This window comes from Dromiciops gliroides, chromosome X (genome assembly GCF_019393635.1).
Source record: "Dromiciops gliroides isolate mDroGli1 chromosome X, mDroGli1.pri, whole genome shotgun sequence".
Lineage (NCBI taxonomy): Eukaryota > Metazoa > Chordata > Mammalia > Microbiotheria > Microbiotheriidae > Dromiciops > Dromiciops gliroides.
Genome location: NC_057867.1, coordinates 35,690,574 through 35,704,323, shown reverse-complemented (window position 1 = coordinate 35,704,323; position 13,750 = coordinate 35,690,574). Strand labels below are relative to the sequence as shown.

Sequence of the window (13,750 nt, the reverse complement as noted above, 5' to 3'; positions counted from 1 at the left end):
TGTGTAGCTTAGTTAATGTTTCCTTTCATTTTGAATGCTATGGCATTTTTAGCATTCTAGATATTGGTTTGTTGTCTGTGGCTCCTTTCGATATAATATAGTTTCACTCTTTATCCCTTTTTATTTTTTGAATGTTTGTTTTTTGCTTAGTCATATAGCATGATTGCCATTCCTGATTTTTTGGACTCACACGATGCATGGTAAATCTTTTTCCCATTCCTTTAATCTTGAGTTCTGTATGTCTTTGTTTTTTATATATTGATTCTTGTAAGCAACAAATTTTAAGGTTTTCATTTTTGTAGTCTCTCTTTTTTGTTATATTGGATTTTTTAATCCATTGACATTTAAAATTACAAAAGTTAGGTTGATGTTTTCTTCCATTTGTCTGTAATTCTGGGGTTTTAAAAATTATAATTTCCCCCTCTCTTCTGTAAAGAAAAATAAGGAAAAGAAAAAGGAGAAAAATATACTTTAATCTGCACTCTGAGTATATCAGGTCTCTATCTGGAGATGGACATCATTTGTTCTTTGGAATTTTGTTGGAACGTTATATTGATCAGAGTTATTAAGGTTTGTCGCAGTTTACTATCTTTACAATATTGCTGTTACCATATAAATTGTTCTCTTGGTTCAGCTCACTTCACTTTGCATAAATTCATATGGGTCTTCCAAGGTTTTTCCAAAGCCATCCCCTCCATCTTTTCTTGTAGCACTATAGTATTTCATCACATTCATACAAAATAACTTGTTCAGTCATTCCCTAATTGAAGGGCATCTTCTCAGTATCCAATTTTTTACCAACACAAAAAGAGCTACTATATGATTTTTTGGGGTACATATGGTTCTTTTTCTTTTTTTCTCTATTCATTTTGAGGTAAAAACTAGTAGTGGTCTTCTGGGTCAAAGGATATGCAGTTTTATACTGTTAAAGAAAAACCCCTGTGAACTGTTTTGTTTTTTGTTGTTTTTTTGTTTTGTTTTGTTTTGCAGGGCAATGAGGGTTAAGTGACTTGCCCAGGGTCACACAGCTAGTAAGTGTCAAGTCAAGTGTCTGAGCCACATTTGAACTCAGGTCCTCCTGAATCCAGGGCCAGTGCTTTATCCACTGCGCCACCTAGCTGCCCTCACTTTTTGTTTTGTTTTTGTTGTTTTTTTTCCCCTGTGAACTGTTAAACAGAAGAGACCACAGGTCCAAAGAGGGGAACCAGAGTTTGATCACAGTTTACACAGATGCATTTATTGCCTGAGAATAATCTTGGAAGCTTATTCTCAGTTGGAAAGACTCAGATATTTGTACTTTTCAAAGGAAGGGAGGCAGCAAATTTTGGGAGAATGACCTCATTGCCAAGGAAGGGGAGATCCAGGAGGGGGAATAAGGAATTCAAGTGTCAGATAGGTGACCTTTTGATACACAAATCAGTCTGTCAGTTGAAGGCTTAAGCACAAACAATAAGATTAGGGGATGTAAAACAGTAAGTCTCTGCAGATAAGGATGTCTCTTGAAGGTCCATAAACTACCAAATGACTCAGGGTCGGCTTTGAAGCCTGTATGAGCTTATTTGGCTTTAGAGTTGCTGATTTTCTGCACATTCAGCTAAGCTTACTCTTCCTTACTGCAGAGGATTTTTGGTATGTTGGCCAATGCAGGTAGTCCTCATACAGTTCTTCTGCTTGCCTGGATAATTGCTGGGGACAGGGGTGGGGTGGTGTCAAACAAATCAAGGTATCTTTTTTCACAATACTTTTAAGGCATAGTTTCAAATTGCTCTCCATAATGGTTGGATTAGTTCAGAGGCCCACCAATAAGTGCATTAGTGTACCTACTTTCCCATATCCCCTCTAGTATTTGTCATTTTCCTTTCTGGTCATGTTAGCCAATCTGATAAATATGAGGTTGGTCTGATACCAGAATTGTTTTAATTTGCATTTCTCTGATTATAAGTGATAAGAGCCTTTTTTCATATTACTTGACAGCTTTTATTTCCTCTTCTGAAAGCTGCTTGTTCATATCCCTTGACCATTTGTCAATTTTAGAATGGCTCTTATTTTTATGAATTTCACTCAGCTCTCTGTATATTTGAGAAATAAGACCATTATCAGAGAAACTTGTTGCAAAAATTTATTTCCTAGCTTCCTGCTTTTTAAAAATTTTTTGATGTGTTGGTTTTCTTTATGCAAAACTTTAATTTTATGTAATCATAATTTCTGAGTATTTTCTACTTATCTCAGCAGTTATTATCAAGTAAGGATTTCATTCCTAAAGAATTAATTTTTTCAAATTTGTGGAACATGGGATGTGAAATCTCATTTATGCTGGTTCTCCCTGGTCTGTTCCATTGATCTTTTTCTCACGTTTAAACCAATACCAAATATTTTAATATCTACTGCTTCATAATATAATTTGAGTTCTGAACATAAGACTAATCCCCTTCATTCTTAGATTCTTTCATCATTTCCCTTGATATTCTAGGTCATTTTTTTCAAAGTAAGTTTTTTTGGGGTGCTATTTTAATAAGCTCTATAAAGTGTAACTTTTACTGCGTCATCGCTAGAGCATTCATTCAGTAAATTGACTGGGAGTATTGTCATTTTTATTATATTGGCATGACCCAATCATGAGCACTGAATAACCTCTCAATTTTTAAAGTTGCTCTTTATTTCTTTAAGGGCATCTGTTTAATTTAATCTATACAGGTAATTTGAGGTGTTTGGTAGACTGATCATCAAATATTTTACACACCTTTTTATTATTCTGAATGGGGTGTGGCCTACCACCTCTAAACCATGACCTACTCCATCTGTTCTTATTCCCATCTATGTAACCTCTTCCCCTAGTGCTTGGTACTTAGTAAGCCTAATAAACGTTCAGTCTGTTTCTTTCTCTTTCTCTCCATACCCAGCTGCCTATCTATATATTTATCTCTATCTATCCATCCTTCCATAATCTATATAATGATATTAATAGTACTCATACTTCATCTCATTAACTTCTCTGATTGGAGAAAAGAGCCCTTAACTCCAAATCCTTCATTTAAGGAGGGCTCTCAGGACAGACATCTCATTTCCTACCTGGCTGCACTACTTTATTGCTTCTCTACCATCTCCCCTAGTCATGTACTTCCACCCCACCTTTCAGCTTCACTTTGTGTGCTATCTTTCTTTATTAGACTGCAAGCTCTGAAGACAGGCTCTCTTCCTTTCTTTTTTCCATATTATTGTCCCAACCACATAGAATAGTAACTGACATGTAGTAACTGACTCATAGAACAATAGTCCTAATAAATGTTTGTTGGTGTGACTTAACTTCATGATACTTATCTCTCTGCCTCCATATCAAATTAGTTTCCAAGTCTTGTCATTACTACCACTAAAACTTATCTGACATTTACCATCTTTTCTCTACTTGTCTTCACTCTGGACTTTATTTATTTGGGCCCCAACTCTTTGTCCTGAAGCTTTCCTCGAAGCCTAGAATTCATACATTGGAAGTAGTCCCTATCTCTACTGGCCTCCCCCTCATTATTCACTGGGGCCAGGCCAACCATTTATTATTCCTCTCTAAGTCCTCCAGACATCTTATATCTTGCCACCCCATCCCAACAGCTTTTGGCTTTTTATGTGTTATCTTTTGCCATTAAAATATAAGCCCCTTGAGTACAAAAACTGTCTTTCCATCTGTATTTATATTTTCAGTGCTTAGCCCAGGGCTCACCAAATTGTTAGAACTTGAATATGTGACTGACAATTTCTTTATTGACTGCCTAGTCTAAATTCTAAATAAATTTATATATATATATACACACATATATATATACATATACATACATACATACACACACACATATATACACATATATATACATACATATACATACATACATACACACACACACACACACACACACACACACACATATATATATATATATATATGAAGCAATTGGAGTTAAGTGACTTGCCCAGGGTCACACAGCTAGTAAGTTCAAGTGTCTGAGGCCTGATTTGAACACAGGTTCTCCTGAATCCAGGGTGGGTGCTCTATCCACTGTGCCACCTAGCTGCCCAATTTATATTTTAAAAAAGGAAATCAAAGGAATACCCATCAGTTGGGGAATAGCTGGACTAGCTGTGGTATATAATGGTGATGGAATGTTATGGTGCTAGAAGAAATGATAAGCAGGATGATTTCAGAAAGGCCTAGAAAAAGACTTTTATGAACTGTTGTATAGTGAAGTGAGCAGAACCAAGAGAACATTGTGCAGAGACAGCAATATTGTTTGATGAAGAGCTGTGAATGACTTAACTATTCTTAACTATATACAATGATTCAAGACAATCCCAAAGGACTAATGATGAAGCATACCATCCACCTCCAAAGAAAGAACTGATATTGATGGAACACAGACTGAAGCAGGCTATTTTTCACTTTCTTTCATTTTCTTCCTTTTATTCAAGTTTTCTTGTACAAAATGACTACTATGGTAATGTTTTATGTAGGTGCACGGGTATAACCCATATCTAATTGCTTACCACCTCAGAGAATGGGCAGGGGAGGGAGAGAAGGAGGGTTGGAGTTTGGAACTCAAAACTATGAATAGAAATGTTTATTATTTAAAAAATTTTTTAAAATATTGACCACCTAGTCCCTTGTCAGCCCCACCCCCATCCCTTCCAAGTCTGTGACATACTTTCCCTCCAGCATAGTCTTTGGAAGTCCTCAACTTCTAGGGTGGTTCTTGGGGAGGTGGGTTAACACTGGAGAGAGGGACAATGATTTGTCCTGACTCTTTGTAGACTCAATCAACCCTAAAAGATTAAACTTGGTAGACTTTATCAGGTAATGTGCTCAAGCACTCATCTTCTGTGCCTTCTATTTTCTCTCAGGTGAAATAAAGTCTGTCTTCTATTTGCTTTGTCATCAGCCTGATCGTTCACATAGAAACAGAGTTCCTTTGACCTTTCTTTGTGTTGACCTAGACAGAAGCCAAATATTAATGTTCTCGGGGAAAAAAAATGTCTGCAAAATGTGTGTGGGCAAAAGTTCCCCTGGGAGGCCCACTGAAAAGAAAACTGACTGTAGTGGTGTCTGAAGACCTAGGTTTAAATCCTACCTTTCCTGATTTGTTGAAATCCTACCTTACCTACTTGTGTGTTTTGGGCAAGTTCTTTAACCTTTCTGGGCCCCACTTTCCTCATCTCTGCAATGGGGGGCTTGTACTAGATGATCTGTGATATTCTTTCTAGTTCTAGAGCTAGGATCCTAAGGTCAGCCTCGCCAAGTCCAGTCCATTATGATAATGGGGCTGCACATTCAGAGGTAGTTTTCACAATGGGTCTTGGGATTGTAATAAGTAATGCTTCTTCAAGGTGGTATGATCTTCCTTCTTCTTTTACAGAGGTGGGAGACTATAGATGCATAATATTCTATACATATTCAGAGGTAGTTGCAGTGTGGGCAAGTATGGCATTTTATCAGAGAGGGGAATAGCAGGAAATGACTGGTTTTAAAAGTTTAAAAAAAAAGAAAGAGGGGGCAGCTAGATGGCACAGTGGATAGAGTACCGGCCCTGGAGTCAGGAGTATCTGAGTTCAAATCCAGCCTCAGACACTTAACACTTACTAGCTGTGTGACCCTGGGCAAGTCACTTAACCCCAATTGCCTCACTAAAAAAAAAAGAAAGAAAGAAAGAAAGAAAGAAAGAAAGAAAGAAAGAAAGAAAGAAAGAAAGAAAGAAAGAAAGAAAGAAAGAAAGAAAAGGAAATTGGCTATATGATATAGTGGCAATGTTTTGGGGGGACTTGCGATCTGGTTCAGAGGTCTAGCTCACCCAAAGAATTAGAGACTCCTCATGAATTTTATAAAATAAAAATATTAATTAGGAGAGAGTATGGCCCGGGGAACAAATCACTAAGGAGAACTGTCCCACTGGAGTAAGAGAAGACCTGGTTTTTTGTATCTTTACAAAACAAAGGGAGGGAAGGGAATTACTAGGTAAGGGAAAATACAAAGACTGGTACTGGATAACTGGGAGGGGATCAGTAAGATATGCAGCATCCATCCATCTCCTGCATATCCTCTTGCAGACCTTAGCATTGCTGATCAGTATACTGGGGTCATACCTGAGGTGGGAGACAGAGCTGCTTTTCCCTCACTCTTGGGGGTTGGAATCTTTAGGTTTCTTGGGGACCCACTGCCTTCCCACAACAGCAAGATGGATGGGTCTACACCTAAAGTCAGAAGAAACATAGCTTCGATTCCCATTTCTGACACATAGTTGATTTATGATCCGTGGGAAGTATCTTAATATTTCAGAGCCTCTGTTCTCTTACCTGTAAAACAGGAATGAGATCATCTTGAGGGAATCTTAGAGAACCATACGAGATGATATATGTGTACCACAGGCTTGCAGTTCCTTTGCCAGTCCCCATTAACCCTCACAGGTCAGGCCCCCAAAGAATAGCTATTCTATCTCTCGTCAGGGTTTCAAAGTAGATTTGACGGGCAGTGTCACAGCTTATGAACCCTCAGCAGTGTTTTCCTCACATGGTGATGAATCAGTATTATTTATAGGGTATTTATTGCAGTGATTGAGTCTGTGTATATATATATTTTTTTTAATTTTTTTTTTTTGCAGGGCAGTGAGGGTTAAGTGACTTGCCCATGGTCACACAGAGTCAGTATATATTTTTTAAAAACCACTCTCCTACCCTTTCCCATCAGTGTGTTTAGAGTCTTAGGGAAAAGGAGCTCACACTGTCTTCCAGATGATTTCATATAGCTAATACTTGGGTGGCAGAGAAATATGTCAGTGCCTTTGGTGTGGGAAGAGGGACCCCCCCACCCCCAAGGAATCCTTCAACTTTCTCTAGGGAAAAGCAGCTCTGCCTCCCACCTCAGGAACACAGTGTGGCCGAGCATAAAGACCCTGGTTTGCAAGGAACCACGATGATATATTGATACAGATGGGTGCTATTCATACCCAGGCACTCCTTCCCATTTGTTTTCTTTCCAGTTGTTTTGCCCCTCCCAGTTGCTTTGCATGCAGCTTTTATTTGTAAACATATAAAGATGGCTCTTCTCTTACTCAGTGGGACAGTCTCCATAGTGATTCTGTCCCCCAGCCACATATTCCTTTCTCCTAATAAATCTTTCTATTTTACAAGAATCTTTGGGTGAGCTAGCCCCGCCCCCCCATCCACATGGCAAGTCCCCCCAACACCTTGAGTAACTTCTCCTATAATTTGAAATCTTGGAAGGGCTGATGACAGGACAAAGTTCTTGTTTCCTGTCTGCATATGAAGTCAAGATTGGGCTGATCTGAGCTGGCTAGATATAATGGGCTGTGTGAATATGTGTTTACTTGCTAATGAGGACTTCTAAATAGGAGTATGGGGGGTGGGAGGGGTTGGAAGTGGGGATAGAATTCCCAAACTGAGTGGATGAAGTTTCCCAGAGTGGTCTCTGGAGGTCAGGAGAGTGAGAAAACAGGCCTGGAGTGAAACACTTAGCAGCAGTGTGCCCTCCATCTTTAAACCACCCCCATTCTCATTCCAGGCAAGTTATTGTCCTTTTCTGGCTCTCAACTGTTTCATTTATACAATGGTGATCATTATATTTGCTGTCCTTAACTCACAAGGATCTGGTCAAAATCATATGAGGCGTGTGAAAGGTCACTGTTGGTGTTCTGCATAGGATACTTCAACTTTCAGAGACTAACTTAGGAAATTTAAGAGTTCAGCCATATACTTGGGCAAAGGACAGAGGCTGGCAGCTGCCCGATAGGTGTCCACTGTGCTTTTGATTGGCATGATGAATGGCATATAGGTTTGTTCTTTCTCCTAGCTCAAGTCTTATAGCCATAGCTGGTTTACAGAACTTGATAAACATCTGCTGTTAACTTCTATATTCGTCTCTCTCTAGTTCTGCTAGTATCTTACTTTGTATAGGCCTGTGCGCATATTTATGCGTGTACACATCTTCTGTTCTTTTGTAGCACCTAGAGATTTAATTCAGTCCCCATTTCACTGTTCGGAACAACATGTACAGACATGCACTTATCCTCTTAGCTGAGGGATCAAAAGGAGCTTGATAAGGAACTATTCAGCAAGAGAACAAATGACTCAAGATGGGGGGTTTCCTTGGAAACAGACTGGGCACCATGGCAACTAATAATGCTGCTTTCAAGGACGCAGAATACTTCCTTAGAAGAGTCTGAAGATTAAGGCTCCTGTCTAGACATCATTTGGGGATTGTTTTCTGATACAAAGACTTTGTGAATAATGCTTTCCTCTCTACCTCCATGACAAAAAAGAGAGAATAACAGGCAAAGTAGAATCCAGATGAACTGACATAGTAGGAGCCCAATCACCCATAATGTACTCCCTCACCATTGCTCCCCCACCAGCTTCCACATTCCCAGGAAGGATGCACAAACTGGCCTTTGGATTCCTGTCCAGGATCCATACCGGTATCTCTTCCTGTTGTTGAGACTTTGCAGCATACCTTCTTGCCCTCCCCCTCGCCCCCTTTAACAAATAACAGATACGGGTTCTACCCCATTATTTTAGAATAAAGATGGCGGGGGGTGAGGGGGCGGAGAATGGGACTGAAACCATGCTTCTTTCTGCCTGAGGTTGGACCTAATTTAGGGACTCCACAATTCATAGAGACCCTGCCCAGGTAACTACACACATTCTCCCCCAACACTGTAAAATGTAGTAGATTTGGGGATGGAAGAGTAGACGAATCACCCTTCATAAACAAAAAACAAACCTGACACCTATTCAGCCCATATCAATGATAAGCTTTGTAAATAAGTTTCATAATTTCCTATATCAGGATCCTTCCAGTGTTAAAGTATTGAGTATCTCAGGAAATTAACAGTTTTATCAGTTGACTCTGCCCCCTACCAGGGTGTGGGAATGATGAATGGCATATATGTTTGTTCTTTCTCCTATCTCTGGCCTATCAGGCCAGAGAATGTATGGTATTCTTTCAGGGAAAGAGTCCATAGGCTCTTCTTATGGAAACTTGTGGCTGCACTGAGTCATCCCCACTTGCCATCCCAGCCCTATTTCAGAGCAATGACATACATTGCTATAATCACTTCTCTGCATTGATTTCAGATATATCAACTCCATAAGACATTTTGATACTATAGATTGGATTCTGTGATTAGGGATTATTTCCTTCATTGTATTTTTATCCCCAGGATCTAAAATAATGCCTGAGCTATGCAAGTTGCTCAATAAATACTTGTTGATTCATTGACTTTGCTTCGATTGGAATACAATCCTCTGGTTGTTAGACATTTATTCTTAGGATATTCTAGCCACTGGAAGTTAGGGTGGACTTACTCAGCAAAAGATGCCCAACCTCCCTTGTGGAACTCTAAATCCTCTATTAGGGAAGAAATTGACTACAAAACAACTACAAGCAAAGCCTCAGAGATAAACAGAGCTTGGGCACAAATTCATTTAAAATTCCTGGGGGCAGCTAGGTGGCACAGTGGATAAAGCACCAGCCCTGGATTCAGGAGGACCTGAGTTTAAATCTGGCCTTAGATGACACTTACTAGCTGTGTGACTCTGGGCAAGTCACTTAACCCTCATTGCCCCACCAAAAAAAAAAGTAGAATTCCTGGAAGAGATGAAGCAATATATATAACCTATATTGGATTGCCTGCTGTCTAGGGGAGGGGGGGAGGGAGAAAAATTTGAAATTGGAAATCTTATATTAATAAATGCTGAAAACAAAAAAAAAGATGCTATGACTACACATGTATAGTCCATATTGAATTGCTTGCCTTCTCAAAGTGGGCCAGGGAGGAAGGGAGAGAATTTGGAACTCCAAGTCTTAAAAATGGATGTTAAAGATTGTTTTTACATGTAACTGGAGAAAAATAAAATATTAAATGAAAAAAGAAAGAAAAAAAGAGATGAAGCAAGTGCTTTTAAGAGTTAAAAATGTTTTAATAAATGAAATTAGAGCATGAGAAGAAAAAAATGAAAAGAAATCAGACTAATGAACAAAGAATTGGAAAGGAAATTAACTCCTTAATATAAGATGTACAAAACCTTTCCCCAGGCAACAAACTCCCTGAAAATTAGAATAGATAAAATTGGAGCCAATCACCTCATAAGATAAGAAATATTAATATAAAGTCAAGATACTGGAAAAAATAGAAGAAAATAAAGGTTAACACTTAGCAAAACTAACTGACCTAGAAAACAGAATGAAGCATGTTAATTTAAGAATCACAGGGGGTAGCTAGGTGGAGCGGTGGATAAAGTACTGGCCCTGGATTCAGAAGGACCTGAGTTCAAATCCAGTCTCAGACACTTGCTTCTTACTAGCTGTGTGACCCTGGGCAAGTCACTTAACCCTCATTGCCCTGCAACAAAACAAAACAAAACAAAACAAAACAAAACAAAACAAAACAAAACAAAACAAAACAAAACAAAAAACAAGCAAAAAAAGTGTTCTGGTCCTGCTCAGTCAGGGCTTCACTTTCAGATTAAAAAAAAAAAATAAGAATCACCAGATGACTTGCAAAGCAAGACCAAGAAATCTTTTACAAGAAAATTGTCCAGATCTCTCAGAACCAGAGGGCAAAGGAGAAACTGTGGAGTCTTGAAAGATTCCACAAAATGAAAATTCCCAGGAACATTTAGCCAAAATCCAGAATTTGAAGTCATAAAGCAAGCATTCAACTACTGAAGAACCACAGTTGAGTATCACACACAATTTATCAGTCACTACTATCAAGTAGAGGAGAACTTAGAATACAATATTCTAGAAAGTAAAGGATATAGGCTACAATCAATAATAAATTACCCAGCAGAACCGAATATAATCCTGCAAGGAGAAAATGGACTTTTAATGAAATTAGGGACTTTCAAACATACCTGATAAAAGACCTGCATATAAGCTTTGAAGTTTGTCAAATTTTGTTTTTATGCCTGTCTCCTACAGAAAAAAACAGATCACAGAAATGATTATTTTCATAATGTCTCCTACAGGGAAAAGCCAGATCAGAAACAGACTTGGAAAACATAATACCAGTTGATTTGTCCCAAGGACAAGCAGGTATGAATCATGCAGAGACCCCTTCCAAAGAAGTAGCTCAAAGACTCCCTCTTTCTGAGAGTATGTAAGATTTCTTTGCAGGGTGTTATCAGTTTCATCAGCATGATACAAATCAACCTAAAAGCAAATACTATAACAATAATGAATGTAATGCAAATCAGCTTAACGATCTCAGGTATAACAAGAATGTAGGAAGTACCACTCAATTTGATAGTTCAACTTAATGGGAACACTGACAAGATTATATGACTCCAAAAAAAGGGGGGGGGATTGGCAAGGGTAAGGATGCCAAGGTGTTTTACAAGATAGGGACTTATACTATCGTGGGGAAAGAAGTCAGCAGGTAGCGATTTATCTGCTGGCTATCTGGGTTCAGTTTGGAGTTCAAAGAGCATTTTTCTCCTATTAATCCAGGGTTTCATAAAATCCTTTTGGATAATAAGGCAGCTCCATCAAATCCAGGTGGTCCATACACTCATCATAACAAGTTCAAACAAAGGAATTAAGTAAAACATTAAAAGATAAACACAAATAGGCTATTATAAGGGACTAAACAAGGATAAAATGCTTACATTCTAATATGGGAAAATGAAATAGTTGTTCCCTCCAAATCCTATCATCAGGCATTATAGAGAGAGCAATATCTTGATGAAAGTGAAATAGAAAGAAAAGAGCAGAACCAAAAGAACATTGTGTACCGAGACAGCAATATTATTTGATGAAGAACTGTGAAGGACTTGACTATTCTCAACATTACAGTGATCCAAGACAATCCCAAAGGACCATTGAAACAGACTCTCCACCTCCAAAGAAAGAACCGATATTGATGGAACAGACTGAAGCAGGCTATTTTTCCACTTTCATTTTTTCCCCTTTAATCAAGTTTTCTTGTACAAAATGACAAATATGTAATGTTTTACATAATCATACACGTATAACCTATATTTGATTGTTTGCCACCTCAGAGAGGGGGAGGGAGGGAAGGAGGAATAAAAATTGGAACCCCAAACTATAAATAAAAATGTTTATTCTTTCATTATTATTTTTTAAAAAGACTCCCATTCTTTCCCACTTCAAAAAGAGCTCTTCTTTTGTACATTCTTAGTTTGTTTTGCCTACAAGAAATCCTTATGTCCTCCCTTTAATTCCCTATTCATCTTTCCCCCCTTTCCCTTCTATTTCCCCGTTGAGTGAAGTGTATTTCTATACCTAATTGTTCATGTGGACAAATGTATATGTCTTTGTATGTACATGTATTCTTCCCTCCTTTGACCCATTCAGAAGATGTTTACATATTATGGGAGATGATTTTTCCTAACCTTCCTTTCCCTTCCTCCTCCCCCACCACTGAAACCTGGCAAGACTTATATAATCTGATGCTGAGTGAAAAAGAAAGAACCAAGAGAACAATTTATGCCACGAAAACAATATTGTTAGGATAAACAACTTTGAAAAACTGAGAACTCTGAACAGCATAATAATTAGCCAGGATTCAAGAAGGCTAGCGATAAAAAAAAAATGACAGATTCCCCAACTCCTGATAGAGAGGTGAAGGACTTGGAATGTAGAATGTGACATGTATGGGTGTATGTATGCATACATGTATACATTTTTCTTTTGCAATTAGATATTGAAGACATTTGTTTTGCTTTATTCTACACGTTTGAAACAAGGGTTTTATTTTTCTTCCATTCTCAATTGAGAAATGGGAGGATAGAAGGGAGAGAAGGCAGATTTTTAGTGAATGAAAAAGATTCATTAATAATACTCCACCTTGGGAGGCTGGAGTTATCGTACATATGTGTGCCTCCTATTATTTTATATCACCTGATGGTTTGTTTCTGTGCTCACCTGGTTCTTCAAAGCAAAATGGTTAAGAAATTCACCCCTCTTCTTTTCCTAAGTTTTATGACAGGACTGAAAAGAAGTCAGAAGGGCCAACAACCCAGTGTTCAAAGTGTCTTTGGAGATAGACAGGTTACCATAGGAATTAGTGATTTAGACCAATTGATGCTTATTTCCTGGAATGTTAATTCTTCTTCTAGTGAACTGCTAAAAGGGGTATTCAAAGGCAGGTTAGTTACATTGAACTTGAATTTGCAGTTAAAAAAAATCAACAAATGATAACTCCTCCTCATGGTTAGTTGAACAATCTTTCTTTGTACCATAGATGCCAGCATCCTGGGGTCCTGTGTTACTTATCTGGGGGATGAGGCTTCATTGCATTCATATGATGAGTGTATGGACCACCTGGATTTGATGGAGCTGCCTTATTATCCAAATCTTTCTGTTTAACTCCTTTAGTCAATTAAAATTATTATAGCCAAACCAGTTAACAGAAGTGAGTTATACAATGGCAGGGGGCCAAGTTCTACTACGATTACATGGTTCATATATGCTAGCTAGTTAGAGAGAAATGCATTTTTATTTTAATCATTTATTACTAAATACCTTAAGGAAGATCTCACTCCAGAATTATTTGCACCACACACATCCTATGTCCTGCCATAAGCCAGATGCTGAGTGGAAGCCCAATTCTTCTGTTCTGAAATGCTTATAGCATCACTGGCCTTCCTTAATTTCTCCCTTCTTAGCCACAATAGTTCTGCTTTCTCTATCTTCTTTTGCTGGTTGACCCAGGACTGCTAGTTATCGGATCAG

General features: G+C 38.3%; 1 pseudogene; it reads left to right on the top strand.

Annotated features, from left to right (window-relative positions):
• The first annotated feature begins 8,374 nt into the window (after positions 1-8,374).
• LOC122733926 overlaps positions 8,375-13,750 on the top strand; it is a 66,835-nt pseudogene continuing 61,459 nt past the window's right edge.